Source organism: Lutra lutra, chromosome 2 (genome assembly GCF_902655055.1).
Source record: "Lutra lutra chromosome 2, mLutLut1.2, whole genome shotgun sequence".
Taxonomy (NCBI): Eukaryota; Metazoa; Chordata; class Mammalia; order Carnivora; family Mustelidae; genus Lutra; species Lutra lutra.
Window position 1 is genome coordinate 23,304,560 of NC_062279.1, and position 16,259 is coordinate 23,320,818.

Below are 16,259 nucleotides of genomic sequence, written 5' to 3' on the forward strand. Positions count from 1 at the left end.
TAAGATTCCCTTAGTTCTCTTTGTAATCAAAGTCATGTGCTCAACCAAAGGAGTAGTCTTTAAGGCACAGTGATTATGTGAGAATTATTTGGATAAGGTGTGGTTTCGACAGTATGAAACTTCAAGTCAAATTATAAAATTCAAGTTAATTTAATATGTGATAATATAAGTAAATTTTTTAAATATTTAAATTCAAATATCTAAAAACCCAAGACCATTACAATATTATTATTCTGTATTTCATTAGCTGATTTAAAATACAAAGTATCATTATCTTTCAAAGTTGTTTATAATCTTCCTCAATTAAATAAGATGCATTCTGATTTGAATGTAATGGCTAAATTCTCAAATATTTCCATGGCATTCACATTACATGCAAATTCAAAGGGAAAAATTAAGTAAAAAATAAAAGATAGCTAAAGTAGTGGACTCTAAGGAAATAATGAACTTTTGTTTTATGTACTTTTCAATTCTTTGCTGAGATGTAGCACATAAACTCAGTTATTATAAATAAAATATAAGTGACTCTCAGCAAGAATATCAATTTACCATAATATTATACCTAAAATATTTTCTAAACTAGCCCATGACAGCCACAAATTATTCCTAGAAAATAAACAAACTAAAAGATGTATTCTGAATTGTCAAAAAAGTTGGAAAATACCCAATAGAGACACTTAGAATAGTTAATGATTTTTCATTATTATTAAAAAAAATACATACTCCTTCTGGGATATATAGGAAATATAGAAAAATATTATAATAAAAGTATTAAAAATCCAAATCCTTGGGGCGCCTGGGTGGCTCAGCACTTTAAGCCTCTGCCTTCGGCCAGGGTTATGATCTCAGGGTCCTGGGATCGAGCCCCACATCGGGCTCTCTGCTCAGCAAGAAGCCCGCTTCCCCCTCTCTCTCTCTGCCTGCCTCTCTGCCTATTTGTGATCTCTCTCTCTGTCAAATAAATAAAATATTAAAAAAAAAATCCAAATCCTTGACCCACAGACATACAAATTTTTACATTTTGGTAAAATGAAACATTACAAAATAGAGACCATATATATCTGGAACTTGTATAGGCACCTAACATTTTATCATCACCACTTCCTCAAGAAAATGGATTTACCTTAATGTTTTCATTATTACTGTTGGAAATTTCATTTTCTCAATGTTTGTAATTAGACTTCAAATAAATATATTGTTTTCATTACTTTGTTTTGTGTCTGTGTTTTATTAATTCATGTTTCCTGTGAATTTATAAAGTCATTATCTTGACTTAATCCCCAAAGAAAAATAATTTGTTATAACCATATAAAACATTGCATGTACATAGTTATTCAAATATATATGTTTTATTTTTATTTTGAAAGTAAATCTTGAGAATGACTTTATCACTTCACATAAAATATTTGGTTAATTTTATAGACTAATATAAAAGTCTGTGTATTTAAATTACAAATATAATTCTATATTTTGTAATCCTATTTCCATGTTCATCCTGCTTTTATGGTTAGTGTTACATTAAAATCTTTGCAATAATAATTTATGTGTATACTTTAAATAGCTCAGAAGATAACAATTTAATCATCCTCTAATCCTTAAAAAAATCCCCTTTAATGTGGCTAAACACAATAGTGATTATTGTCTCAAATGAACAAAACATCATGTACTAATGGTTATATCAAGATAACAAAATAAATCATCTGAGAACAACAATATGAATATCTTAAAATAGAGAACTGAATTCTCTGGAAAATAAGTAAAGCCACCTGAACCCCCAAATCAAGAGGAAACTTAAATACAGTGACAACACGTAAGCTAGGGGCTCTGGAAAGTTGGAATTGTAACTAAGATTATGGTATAAAGCCCAGAATCTTAGAAAGGCTACCTCACAAGGGAGAGGATGGGCTCAGAAAAAGTTCCACCAGCCCAGAATGAGTAGAAGGAAATTTGTTTTCCTTGACAAGGATCCTGAAAGGGGGGGGGGGGGAATCCCCTGCAAATATATGCCACTTATGCTTTCTGAAAACTCTATGTGAGAAATTAACACAGAAATCAGTTCCTTTCAACAAAAGTAAAAGATTACCTGCTACAGTGGGAAACATTCTCAAACAGATTTTGCTGCATTTCCATACATAAAATCTTCTTTATAAGGCTCCTAAAAGAGAACTCAAACTTCAAAATAATATTTACCTGAGCAAATAATGTACCAGATAAGGTAACCTGCAGAATAAACCCAAGAATGGACATCTGAGAACTTCAGTTAATGAAATACTAATTGACATTTTATTTATTTTTTGTTTTTTAAACTTTTTTTATTTAAGATTTTTTTTTTTTTATTTGACAGAGAGAAGAGAGCAAGATAGGGAACACAAGCAGGGGGAGTGAGAGAGGGAAAAGCAGGCTCCCCGCTGAGCAGGGAGCCCAGTGCAAGGCTCAATCCCAGGACTCTGGGATCATGACCAGAGCCCAAGGCAGACTCTTAAGACTGAGCCACCCAAGTGCCCCTCTAAGGGACATTTTAAAATGGAAATATAAAATGAGTAAAGACACAAAAAGAAAGAGAAGTCATATTAGAAAAGCAGGTAACTTTTGAAATAAAAATGTAATTCTTAAAGTAGAATAGCCAAAATCATAAAAAATGTTTATGTAATAAAAGGTCAATCTGAGGACATTACAAAGAAGACAGCATAGGGAAATAAATAAGAAATGCCAAATCAGGTAGAAGGTCATGAGAAAAAGTATAAAAACTTCTAACCAATATCTACTTAGAGTCCTAAAAGGAAAGAAAGACAAGAGCAGAAATGTAATATTCAGAGTTAATGACAAAGAATTGTCGAGATTTCATAAAAGACATGAATCCTCATATTCAAGGAGCACAATACTTCCTCAACATGATAATTAAAAATAAACCTCATCAATAAATAATCAATCAATAAACCTTGATGTAGAGAAATTGCACAGCTTCAAAAACGGAGATCTATTCACAAGAAACAGAAAAACCTCACTAATATAGAAACAAGGATGTTAACAGCAAACTTATTAACAGCAAAAAGAAAAGCCAAAAGCATTGGAAAAACATCTTCAAATATCGAAAGGAAACAACTCATCATCTGAGATTCTAGAACCACCTAAGTTACCACTAAAGAGCAATATTATATATATATATGTTTTGATGAAAATGATGAAAGATACTGTACTAATAATTTTTCCATGAAAGGACATTCTTTAGAAATAAGGTAATTGAATCATAAAAGTGATTAGAACACAAGAAGGATGAAAAAATATGTTGTAAACGATGGTTAAATCCAAGAAATACTGATTTTATGAAACAACAAGCAAATATTGACAATAGTTTCTAAAACATTTGTACTATAATAATGTACAAAAAATAGTAAGAATGAAGGAAAAGTGAAGAGATATTAAATCCATTGTTTTGTTTTAATTTTTATCAATTTACTTAAACTTAAAAAAAAAATCACTCATTCTTCCTACCTCCTGTCCCATATGGTAGTTCTGCTTTTAATTTTTTGAGGCATACCCAATGTTTTCCATAATAATTGCACCAATTTGCATTCCCATTAACAGTTCACAAGGGTTCCCTCTCCTCCATATCATTGCCAACACTTGTTATTTCTCTTCTTTTTGAATATAACTATTTTAACAGCAGGAATAATATCTCATGGTTTTGATTTGCATTTCTCTGATAATTAATAATGTTGAGCATCTTTTTATGTACCTGTTGGCCATTTGTATGTCTTGGAGAAAACGTCATTTTAGATCTGCCTGTTTTTAAACCAGATTTATTTGTTGTTGTTACTGAATTGCATGGGTTCTTAGCATATTTTCAACTTAAGAGTTGAAAATATCAGACCTATGATTTGCAATTATTTTCTCCCTCTTCATACACTGTCTTTTCATTTTTTTGATAGTTCCTTTGCAGTGCAGAAGCTTTTTAATTGAGGTAGTCCCACATGTTTACTTTTGCTTGTGCTGCTTTTGTGTTTGGTGCCAGATTAAAAAAAAAAAAATTGCCAACAAGGCGCTGGGTGATACAGCTGGTTGAGTGCCCTCTTGATTTTGGCTCAGCTCATGATCTCACTTGTGAGATCGAGCCCTGCATCAGGGTCTGTACTGGGTGTGGATCCTGCTTAAGATTTTATTTCTCCCTCTGCCTCTCCCTACTCATGTTCTCTCTCTAAAAATAAATAATAACAAATTAAAATATAAAAAATTAAAAAAATAAAAAATTCATTGACAAGACTTGTATCAACAGTACCACTTAGGTTTTTTTCCCCCCTAGGAATTTAATGGTTTTAGGTCTTCTGTTCAATCTCTAACTTATTTTAAGTTCATTTTTGTGTCTGATATAAGATAATGGTCTAGTTTCATTCTTTTACATGTGGATGTCCCCTTTTCCCAGCACCATTTATTGAAGAAACTGTCCTCTCCCTATTGTATATGCTTGGCTCTTTTACTGTAAATTAATTGATTACAGATGTGTGCATTTTTTCTAGAAAGACACAATTTCCCAAAACTGTGTCATGAATCCATAAATATTAAATAAGTTAAATCATGAAGGTAGAGTGTAGGAGAAAAGAATTGTATTACAGAATGGCTGAAGACTGTACTTCAAGAAAAAAATAGGTAATTCTGCTTCATGCCTCTAATGAATTCCTGTTCGATAAATTGAAGATACATGTGTGGAGCAAGACTGAAAACTACATAAATCTAAATACAGAATAACAACTAATTCTTGGAGAAAGGTTGACTGAGGTCCTGTTGTTTGTGCTCTGCATGATTCATGGGCCACCATTTCACTCCGACTTCAGTGTAAATGCTTGTGCTAGGGTTGTATAGTCCATAGCATGAAAAAATCATATGCAATGGCCCTGGGAAGCAAAACTGTGATGATTTGATTCTCCAGATATTTAGGTGTTGAAATAAATGGGGATAAATTATAACTTTAGTACATAGATGATCATATTCAACTTCTCTATTCTCTTCTACATGCTTGCTACATAAAATTTTAAATAAAAGAAACAACATACAGATGCACTGCTTCTGCAATAGAAGGAAGTATCTATTACTAATGTCAGAGATGTTTCTTTCCATTTCTAAAAGGTTCTAAATCAAGAACTTTTTAAAATATAAATAACACTGCAATACTTCTATTAATAAAACAAATAAAAGAATGATGGTTAATTCTTAAACTTTTATTTAAGCCATTAATTTTATTATTCTCCTATCTACAGTAAGCCTCAATTTGCCCTTATTTAAATTCAAGAGTCTGACTAGCTGATCTCTTCTATTCTATTTAAATTAAACCTTCTCCAGTTTTATGATTTGCAATTCAAAACTTATAACTCCACTTTAACTATACAAATATAGGATTCATTTCTTAAGTAAGTAAAAGGGTCCTGAGTTATATTAACATTGCATTTTACTAAGCAATTTAACCAGGTATATAAATTCCTTTTGTAAATATCTCATCAATTAAAAAAATACATACTATGGCTTCTTTGCGAATATGGTAAGATATCTTTGGAGGATATTTGAATCAATGTTTCTGCCATATTCTGAAAATTCAGTATGACAGATCATGTAGTTCTTGTAGTTCTAAATCTTATAGCTCTAAACTGACATATTTTCTACTAGGTCATTTTGTTTAACTTCAAACATCATAGGTTCTTTTGTAAGGAAGGAGTAAAAGCAATTTTCTTTTAAAGTGAACTGAAACCTGATTGAAAAAAGAATCATTCTTTTGTCAAACTATAATCTATTGTTTCAGTTAGAGAGAAATCACACACAGAAAAGAGTATAAGGGTGCTCCATGAAATTATTCTGACAAGAAGAAATGCCAGAATAGTAGGATTAAAATTGTTGTCTTTATGTGAACTCCAAAATAACTTGACATTTTCAGGTCAAACTGTGAAATACTTGAAATGCAATATACTTGAGTACCATATACATTCACAGAGAAATTAAAATGAGTCTTTGTACTTAAAAAAACCTAATGAACATTGGAATTTTATCCATAAAATATGTTTTTTGGCTGACCAAGTATTCTTTTCACTTTTTCTAGAGAAGTACAATATTCTACTGTTCAGGAAAGATCACTATAAATTATAGCATAAAGTGAATATAATAAAAAACTTTTAGTTTGTTTTCATCATAACCATGTTCTTGTGTAGAAAATGTTATTATAAGGGGATATTGAATGTTTTTATTCTGTACACTTTTCTAGTTGTTGTAGGTGTACAATGAAATAAATATATATAGATAATGTATAAAATAAAATTAATATAAAACAACCCTGCTTTTATGCTACTAACCTAATTGTGGACACAACTTAGGAGCACACAGGGAAGAGGGGGATATGGAGGAATGGAGAGAGATTGATTGTTGTGCATAGTTGTGGTTGAAAAGGCCTCCTCAGAAGAGCTGACACTTAATGTAGACAGTGAAGAACGAGCCACATTGTAGGAATTGATATGCATATATGAGAAAGTTATGGATTAAATTATTACTTAAAAATATTAACTGGGACCTTCCCAGAAAACATCATAAACATACCTTCTTGAAGCTGAATTCTAGTGGGAGGGGGGGAGTCATTATGAATTAGGTCCCTCTCTTAATGAAAACAATGAACACTGGTGGATTTTTAAATGTACAGTTTTTTAAGAACATAAAAAATCTGCAAAGGTAGTAAAGGACATGTCAAAACAAAAGGAAAAGGAGGTTCCCATATAAGCCAGTGGAGCACAGGAACACTGAAGTTACACAGTGCAAGATATATCTACTCAGGGGAAGTTGACTTCAGTTTTGGAGTCTGGTAGGAGGAAACAGATGTCTGAGGCCACTGAACAAGTCACGCAGCCTTAGAAGTGACTTCCCAAATTAACTTGAGATGCCTGCAGTGTGAGGCTGAAACGAAAGGAAATCAGCAATCCAACACACCCTGAAGCATCATTTCCACACTGGTGTATCACCTATCAAACAAGACAAAGACTAGAAAACATGACAAAAATAACAGTAAACAGGAGAGATCCAGGAAAGATAAAATGCTTACAATTCTTTCTTTGAGGGGGTGGTATTGTTAGGGTTTAGTTTACTTTAGACTTAATTAGTTTTGTACAGATTTTGTAACTTCTGTGTATGAATTGTTTTTATACACAATATTTCTGACACTAATGAGTGGGTTTTTCCCATACTGATAACCAATTCTCCAACTCTCTGAACACCATGGGTGTACAATTCAATTAATTCTGACACCAACTACTGGAGTTGAGGCAAACGCCACAGGTTAGGGACTCAGACCCACAAGACTGTCCCCAGCTTCAGATGTCAATCACAAGTCCTGGGCCTTTCCTACTTCTTATTGATCAGCTATAAAGTGGGGGCTCTACAAAACCCTCCTCGGTTCAATAACTTGTTAGAACAGCTCACAAAACTCAGGAAGTCTCTTTATTCACTATCGCTGGTTTATTATAAAAATTATAACCCAGGAATAGCCAAGTCCAAGAAAGAGGCATCAGGACACATAAGCAAAGAGGCACAAAATTCCCATCCTCTCTCCAGGTGTGCACCTCAGTATGTTTGCCAACCTGGAAGCTCTCCAAATACCACTCTTCAGCATTTTTATGGAAGTGCCATTACATAGGGAAGATTGATTAAATCATTGGCCGTGGGTGATTAACTAAATCTCAGAGATGGGGGCCTATTTGTTCTTCTGACAACCAGGCCCCATTTGAAGCTATCTAGGGGCCCACTGAGAGTCATCTTAGCAGGAACTCAGATATGGCTGAAAGAGTCTTATTATGCATAACAAAAGCTACTCCTATCACTCAGGAAATTCCAAGATTTTAGGAGCTCTGTGTCTAGAATGAGGGACCAAAGACAAGTATAGCGGTATTATTATATCTCACTATTACACTATGACAACTAAATGAAAGAGTACATTCAAGATTTTTTTTTAAATATAAACAAGTAGAAAAAAATCATAAAAGTAACACAAAAGAGAAAAAATTGAAATAGAACAGGTGGAATGAATAGAAAACAAAAATTAAGTCAGTGAATATACAACTAACATGACTAATGATATTAATGAATAGAATACACTAATTAGAACACTAATATTTGAGATTGGATTTAAAAGTCCAACTGTAAATTGTTTACCAGATACAAATGTAAAATACAAGGATATAGAATGACTAATGTGGAGGAATAGACAGTATATAAATACTAAGCAAAAGAAAGCTGATGCAGGGGCACTTGGGTGGCTCAGTCAGTTAAGCATCTGATTCTTGGTTTCTGCTCAGGTCATGATCTCAGGGTCGTGAGATCGAGCCCCACATCAGGCTCCACACACAGTGTGGAATCGGCTTGAGATTCTCTCCATCTTCTACTGCCCCTCCCCCTCCTCGAGTTCTCTCTCTAAAATAAATAAATCTTTAAAAAAGACAGAAAGAAAGAAAGAAAGAAAGAAAGAAAGAAAGAAAGAAAGAAAGAAAGCTGATGCAGGGGTGCCTGTGTGGCTCAGTGGGTTAAAGCCACTGCCTACGGCTCACGTCATGATCCCAGGGTCCTCTGATCGAGCCCCCAACATCAGGCTCTCTGCTCTATGGGGAGCCTGCTTCCCCCTCTCTCTCTGCCTGCCTCTCTGCCTACTTGTGATCTCTATCAGATAAATAAATAAAATATTTTTAAAAAAATTAAAAAGGGGCATCTGGGTGGCTCAGTTGGTTAAGCATCTGCTTTTAGCTCAGGTCATGCTCCCACGGTCCTGGGATTGAGCCCCGCATCAGGCTCCCTGCTCGGTGGGGAGCCTGTTTCTCCTTCTGCCTGCTTCTCCCCCTGCTTGTGCTCTTTCTCTTTCTCTCTCACAAATAAATAAATAAAATCTTTAATGAATAAATAAATAAATAAATAAAAATAAAAAAAGAAAGCTGATGCAGATATGATATTATTAGAAAAAACAGACTTTAAGATAATATAGTATTAATAGAAATTAACAGAATTGCTTAATAATAATATTTTTGCTTGTTTTCTTGTCTTATTTTTCTGTCACATACTGAAGTATATTAAAGATTTTACACTATGTTTTTGAGATTTTTCTCTCTGCTGTAGTTATGAAAATTTTTATTTATATACTCCTAGGCTATGTTTTTAAATGAATAGAGTTTAAAATTATTATTAGTTCCTGGCAAATTAAAATTTTCATTATTATGAACTAACCCTCATTATTTTCTGTTAATGTTTTTTACCTTAAAGGCTATTTTAGACAATACTAACATTTTGTATGTTATGTCTTTATCCATTCATATGCTTTGTCCACTCATATGCAAATACATATGGAATTGGAATCTAAATAGAAAAGGAGATAGCGCATAAAGAAAGAATACTAGATACATAACAGAATATTTTCTAAATTTAATGGTGTAGAGATTAGCATGACCCCTGTGCAAGGATGACATAAAAATCCATGAAACACTCCATATTTAAAAAAAGAAGAAAAAAGAATATTTTCCAAATGTAGTTCAAAAAAACAAAATTAGGGGCGCCTGGGTGGCTCAGTGGGTTAAGCCACTGCCTTCGGCTCAGGTCATGATCTCAGGGTCCTGGAATCGAGCCCCGCATCGGGCTCTCTGCTCAGCGGGGAGCCTGCTTCCTCCTCTCTCTCTGCCTGCCTCTCTGCCTGCTTGTGATCTCTCTCTGTCAAATAAATAAATAAAATCTTAAAAAAAAAAAAAAAACAACAAAATTAAATAATCATCCCAACTAGGGTAGTTATTTATGAATAATTTTAAATGCCAACCAAGATAATTATAATGAAAACCTCACTGGATACATTACAACCAAACTGAGGAAAACCAGAGATAAAGAGCAAAATCTTGAAAGGAGACAACAAAAAGACACATTGCTTGTAAGAGAACAACAATATGAATTACTGTTGATTTCTGATTAGAAAAAAAAAAGGTAGAGGATAATGGAATGTCATCTACAAAATGCTTTAAAGAAATCTCTCAACCAAGATTTCTATATCCAGTGAAAATACACATTAAAGATAATGAGGGACGACTGGGTGGCTCAGTTTGTCAGATGACTGCCTTTGGTGCGGGTCATGATCCTGGAGTCTCAGGATCAAGTCTGGCACCTGGGCTCCCTGCTCAGCAGGGAGTGTGCTTCTTCTTCTAACCCCACCCCATGCTATCTCCCTCTCTCTCATTCTCTCTCTCTCAAACAAATAGATAAAATCATTTAAAAAAAAGATAAAGATAAGAATAAAATGGAGAAATACAAAAGTTAGGATAAGACAGTATGTTTTGTTATTACCACAGCTATCTATTGCCATTGTCTAGGATGTAAAAAGTGAAAAACTCACATATAATTTCCTAGGTCACAAGGGGAAAAAAAATAACCTAGGATAAGACTTGGCATGATTTCTACAATAACCTTCTACAAATTACTGTTCTAGGGAAAACTCAAGGGATTCAAAGCTGAGTACTATTTTAAAAAAGAAGAGATGATTTGAAATATACTAACCAACATTTTTTAAAAAGGAGGCAATGTGAGAGACTAACACTAGAAGAATATTTATCACAAAAATGTTACTGTAAATTGTGACTGAATAATCAAAATGACCATAAATGGGGGGAGAACATATGAAATAATCATTTATGTATTTAAGTAGAAATCACAAAGCAGAAACACAAGTACCCTGAAAAGAGATATGCAGAAGAGACTGAATATGAGCTACCAGAGTTCAGGGAAGTTTGAAAAGAAAAAAAAAATTATAAATTATGGCAAAATTGGAAGCATCATAAGAAAGATGAGACAATGTGAAAATATACAAGAAAAATAGAGAATAAAAATAATAAACCTAGGAACAATAAGATGGAAATATATGAATAATTTTTAAAATTTAAGGAAAAAAATACAGATATGAAGGAAAGAAAATGAAGGTCCAACGTGTATATACAATTGTGGTCCTCAAGTTGGAAGGTGGGGATAAAATAATGGAATGAAACATTTTTTTCTAAAATATAATTAAAAAAACTTATTTTATCTCAGAGTTTTATTAGGTTTACCATTTATAGCTTGCAGAATATGTTTTCTTATTTCTGAAAAAAATTTAAAAAGAACTGTTGGAAAATAAGAGTGCTGTTTTAGAAAAAAGATAATATTGTAATGTGTATATTAAAATCATGGAATGTCTATACATTCTTACTCATCTGAGATACAGTTGAGTTGAAATCCATTGTCCTGGTATAGTTATTAGCAGCATTCCATTCTCACTCTGAAGTGCTCCAGTTGGGACAAGAAATTGAAAATAAATAGAAAAATAGGTAGTTGAGATCCTGAAAAAACTTAAGAATGTTGTTCCCATGAGTTCCACTTTATAGAATTTTCTTAGAATCTATGGGATAAATTTCTAACAAAAACAATAAAGATAATATACAGCAAGAGTTACATATGATTATGAATTTACTTAAATAAAACAAAATTAAGATGGATTGATAAGAATATATATTTTTATATTCTTTGACAAGGTAGAAATTGATACAACTAATAAAACTTGGATGTGAAACAGAAAAGGGTGTAAGATAATGCAGGAATTCTGAAAATCCTCTAATGTTATATGTAAGGTATCAAAATATATCATTTATAACTGATATTTTAATTATTACAACTAAGAATCAATTAAATATCATTAATAAAAATGTGTAAAGGGAAAGGAGGAGAAAATGAATTACACTACTTTTATCACTGGTCATAGCAGGAAATTCATAGCAGAAAATAAATGAAAATATATGTGTTTTATAAAGTGATAGCTGAAAAGGAAAGTACTAAAGTAACCTTCTTCCTAATTATAAAAAGAAATTAATGGGAAACAGAAAATAAATCACAAGGCTATTTAAGAGGGGAAGACTATACTAATATATTATAAAACAGAGACTGAATTTGATAATTACTGTAAACTGAAAATTTGTCTACTAAAAGAAAAAAATAAATCGAATTCCAAAGCAAAATTTAATACCATGCTGTACACAAAAGAAACAAAATAATTACAAAATCCAGAGATAAAAAGAAGGACAACAACAATACCAACAAAATGAAAACAAGGTTACATTCTTAATAAAACACAAATTCAACACAGGCCTTTGAAATGTGACAAAGGATGGCATTTGTTACAAAGGTCATTAATATTTATATTAATATATATTAATAGATATAACCAAATAACTCAACATGAATTTTCACAAATCCAAATGTGTAAATTAGTTCCAAAAAATCAAAATCAAAAAAGGAGGCAAATATACTGAAAACACACACAATACATATAAAAGAAAATATCCACTTTTTTAAAAGACTTTATTTATTTATTTGAAACAGAGCATGAGTGGGGGGAGTCAGAGGGTGAGGGAGAAGCAGACTCCCCACTGAGTGAGGAGCCCAACTTGGGGTTCAACCCCAGGACCCTGAGATCATGACCTGAGCCAAAGGCAGACACTTAACCAACTGAGCCACCCAGGTGCCCCCCAAAATATCAATGGTTTTAAAACATGTATGTTTCAAATTTTTATATGAACATATAATTTGCTGCAGAAATTCCATTTCCAGAAATATATCCTGGCAGTATTCACTACAGCATTTTTATACTGGCGAAAGATGGGAAACCTAGTGTAGGACTAGGTAAGTAAAATTTGGTATTTTCATACAGTGAGACATCTCTTAGCCTTCCAAATCAGAGATATATTTATGAAACACAGAATGAGCTCCAGGACATACATACATATACACATGTTTGTATATGTACACATATATGTATATATTCATAAATGTGTATATATATACATACACACATATATTCAACATGTATATTTGTATATATTTGAACAAAAAAGATTGAGATGCAAGTGGAAGACTAATGTCCAATATATCTTATTTTCTGGGCATGTGAAGGCTGCATTTTTTTTTTTTTTAGGAGGGCCATATTGCCCAGTTCTCTAGCTGTTTCAGAACTGTATGACTAGGTATGGTCAAGGGCTGTAAGCATAAGAAACATAGGTCACCGTAACTGTTTCTGAGTGACTTAATTGAGGCCCTTAACCATTTATGAATGATTTCCTCTTCTCCTCTCTCCTTTGAAGGGGAGGACAGAGACTGTGTTCCACTTGGTATCCAAAAGAAAAAGACTTGTCAGCCCAGGTGACCGAGCAAATAGATAGAGCACAGCCCTGGAGCTCTTCACTTCCTATCTGTGAGCAACAGATTGGGGATAAACCACAACCAGTAAATAAGCTTATTTAGTTAAACCACTGATATCCCAGGGTCGATTTCCTAATGATGTTTACTTAGTCTAGAATATTTTAACATGGTGTGGAGCAGTGTAGGCAGTGCAATCATTTGTATAGAAGAGGAATGAGTCTACTTATAAACAGGTAAAAACTCATGATAGTGCTGATAAGAAGGGGAAATGGAGAACTAAAGATCAGGAATCAGGAAGGTCTGTATATGAATTTGTACTGTCTGAACCATTTTGAACTATATCAAATATATGTGTATGCTGTCTATGTATAGATAACAGATATTTCTTCTTTAGTGAAAGAAAAAACAGGAGAATTTGATTATCTGTTAACTGGATAAAATAACTACGGATCCTAAAATATTAGTGTATTTGTACTGGTCTTGTATGTGGTTCAGACAAACAATAAATATGAAATCACTAAAAAGCACTACACTATTGCAGGCAAAATGGGGAGGAGTTTGGTATTATATAGAAAGCATTACAGTATCCAAGTTTATAACAAATGACAAGAAACATTCATCTGATATGGAAACCAAAAGTGAAGTTTTTAGAAAAAGTAGTTTTGGAACCTCTCCATGTATAAAAAATGCAAAATATTGATTCTGAGAAACATAATGCAAAAAAAGGCATAAATCTTTAATATGAAAGCTCAAATGACAGAGAAGATGCACCAAAAAGTAACCCCATAGGTATTAGGCACAAGACATTTATTGTTTTACTGACTAAAATAGGGATATAAAGCATTCTTAATATGACCAAGACTTAATACCACAAGTGAATTGTGGACAAAAATGACAAACTCAGTAAACAATAATAGAAAAACCAATCAATCTGGTATAGAAAACGAGATTCAAGAATTACAGCCTATGATGAGGAAAATCTGACAAACATGGAAAATAAATAAATAATTGCATAACAACACTTCAGATAGTGCTATTTTTATGAAGAAAACCTATCTTTGTTCTGGTTTGGTCTACATTTATCTTTCCATGTTTGTCAGATTTTCCTGATTATAGGCTGTAATTCTTGAATTAGGCCTATGCAGCTATGAAGAAAAAAACAAGCTATAGAAAGTTATAACCTATAAGAACAGCAACTAGAGAACAAATAACAGCCCTCAGAAATTTAAAATAAATTTACCAAAAGCAAACAAGCGAACCAACAAAGTGTGGGGAAATAAAACAGAAAGTAGAATTCACATAGTACACTTGGTTAGGGTGAGGGGGACAAATTCTGGGTCCAAAAAGCAACTGAAAATCAAACACAGGGTGGGGAGGGGAATCCCAGGGACTTCCCACCTACTTTCCTTCTTCTTCAGCCAATGTAAATATTCCAGGGTCTACTCCTGTCTAGATTATCAGTTCTAGACTCTAGTGTGTCAGTTTACATTTTTCTCAGTTCTCCAGAATTCCAAATATTAGAATTGGGGTCACAAATTGGAGAAGACTCCACTGTTAACAAGTTTGGAATCCTAGTCATAATGAGAGCCCTAAAAACATGAGGGCCAACCCCCCAAATATTCCATTCTTCAAATGTGTCAAATAGTTTTAGCATACTGAGAGTAGGACCATCAGTTTGTTCTGATAGTTTGCTGACTCATTCTGGTGGCTAAATATACCCAAGAGCAACCATGAAAGTTGCCAGAATATATCTAAATTAGTTGTTGAAGTACTTGGTAAAAATTACTAAAATGGGGTTATGTGATTTTAATCAAATTAAGTCATTTTAGGTTTTTTGAAGCAAAAGTATACTGAAATATCACCACTGCAGCTTTTCGATAAAGTTTAGGTAAGATGATATACATAACAGCATCTAGAATAATGCCTAAACATATTAAAAGGCCACAATTACAGTGTTTCCTTTCTTTTCTAATGTTCCTAATCTGAATATATACTAATTTACGAACATCCTTCAAGGACAGTATGCAGAGCAGAACTAGATATAATTTTCCACCTGAGATCTTATGCCTGAACTGACTTTTTACCTTCATTCCCTTGGAATGCATATATAAATATTACTACAAACATAGCCATAATAAATATTATATACATTATACATGGCATATAATATGTATCATATATACACAATAAATTATGTGTATATATATGCATACATAGATATTTTTTAAACATTCTAAGATTTTTAGCACCTCCAGCTCTTTGTTCATATTGCTTATATAAATGTTCCTCAAGTCTTTTCCTCATAGACTAAAGGCAGACCCTGTTATTTTTTCCAGACTGCCCTTGTGTAACTTATCTCACCTAAAAATAAAAATAAAAAATAGCCCCAAATATTTTCAAATTTAAAAATAATCATAATTACAAAGAATAGAGATTAGAAATAAAATGATGTGGTTGGACTTGTACAATAGAAATAAAATGAAAAACTTTTTTTTGATGCATTTATAAAAACTGAGTGCTGGTTGGAAACTCTGGATTTTTCACTGACTTTCCTTCTCTGCACTATACTCTCTTAAAAGAATTTATGTGTACAGAGAGAGAGAGAGTAGGGAGGCAAATTTTTAATAATAAAACAACAGATCATTATAGCCAACCTTGTCATACAGTTAATATAAAGAAAGGTATCTAATTCTATATCCAGTACATTTCCTGGTACATAACAGATATGTCATGAATATAAAAGTAATGACTAATACATCTTAAAATGAAAATTGTGTTGTAAACTCTAGCAATAAACTACCTCATAGAATTACAGTTTTCATGTAACACAGGTTTTAATTGTTTGAAACTATCTAAGTATTTCATTGCTTTGTTACCCTTTCATTACCTCTATCAAGATGCAGTCTATCCAGACTTCCACCAAACACTTCTTGATCAAAAACAGTACATATTTCTTTCATTTTCATTTTTTGGTATCTTTTTAATTAGGAGTTGACTTTCTAAAATAAAATAATTAATTGGCAATTTATAGCATCTATCTTATCCATGCA

The 16,259-nt window shown here is 32.7% G+C and overlaps 1 long non-coding RNA gene and 1 other non-coding gene across 2 annotated transcripts in view; one reads left to right on the forward strand and one right to left on the reverse strand.

Moving 5' to 3' along the window:
• LOC125091920 (uncharacterized) overlaps nucleotides 1–16,259 on the reverse strand; it is a 116,943-nt gene that overhangs the window by 77,721 nt on the left and 22,963 nt on the right. The window lies entirely within an intron of this gene.
• On the forward strand, nucleotides 9,398–9,501 carry LOC125094592 (U6 spliceosomal RNA). The gene has a single exon (XR_007125603.1). It is a non-coding gene; the product is annotated as a U6 spliceosomal RNA (small nuclear RNA).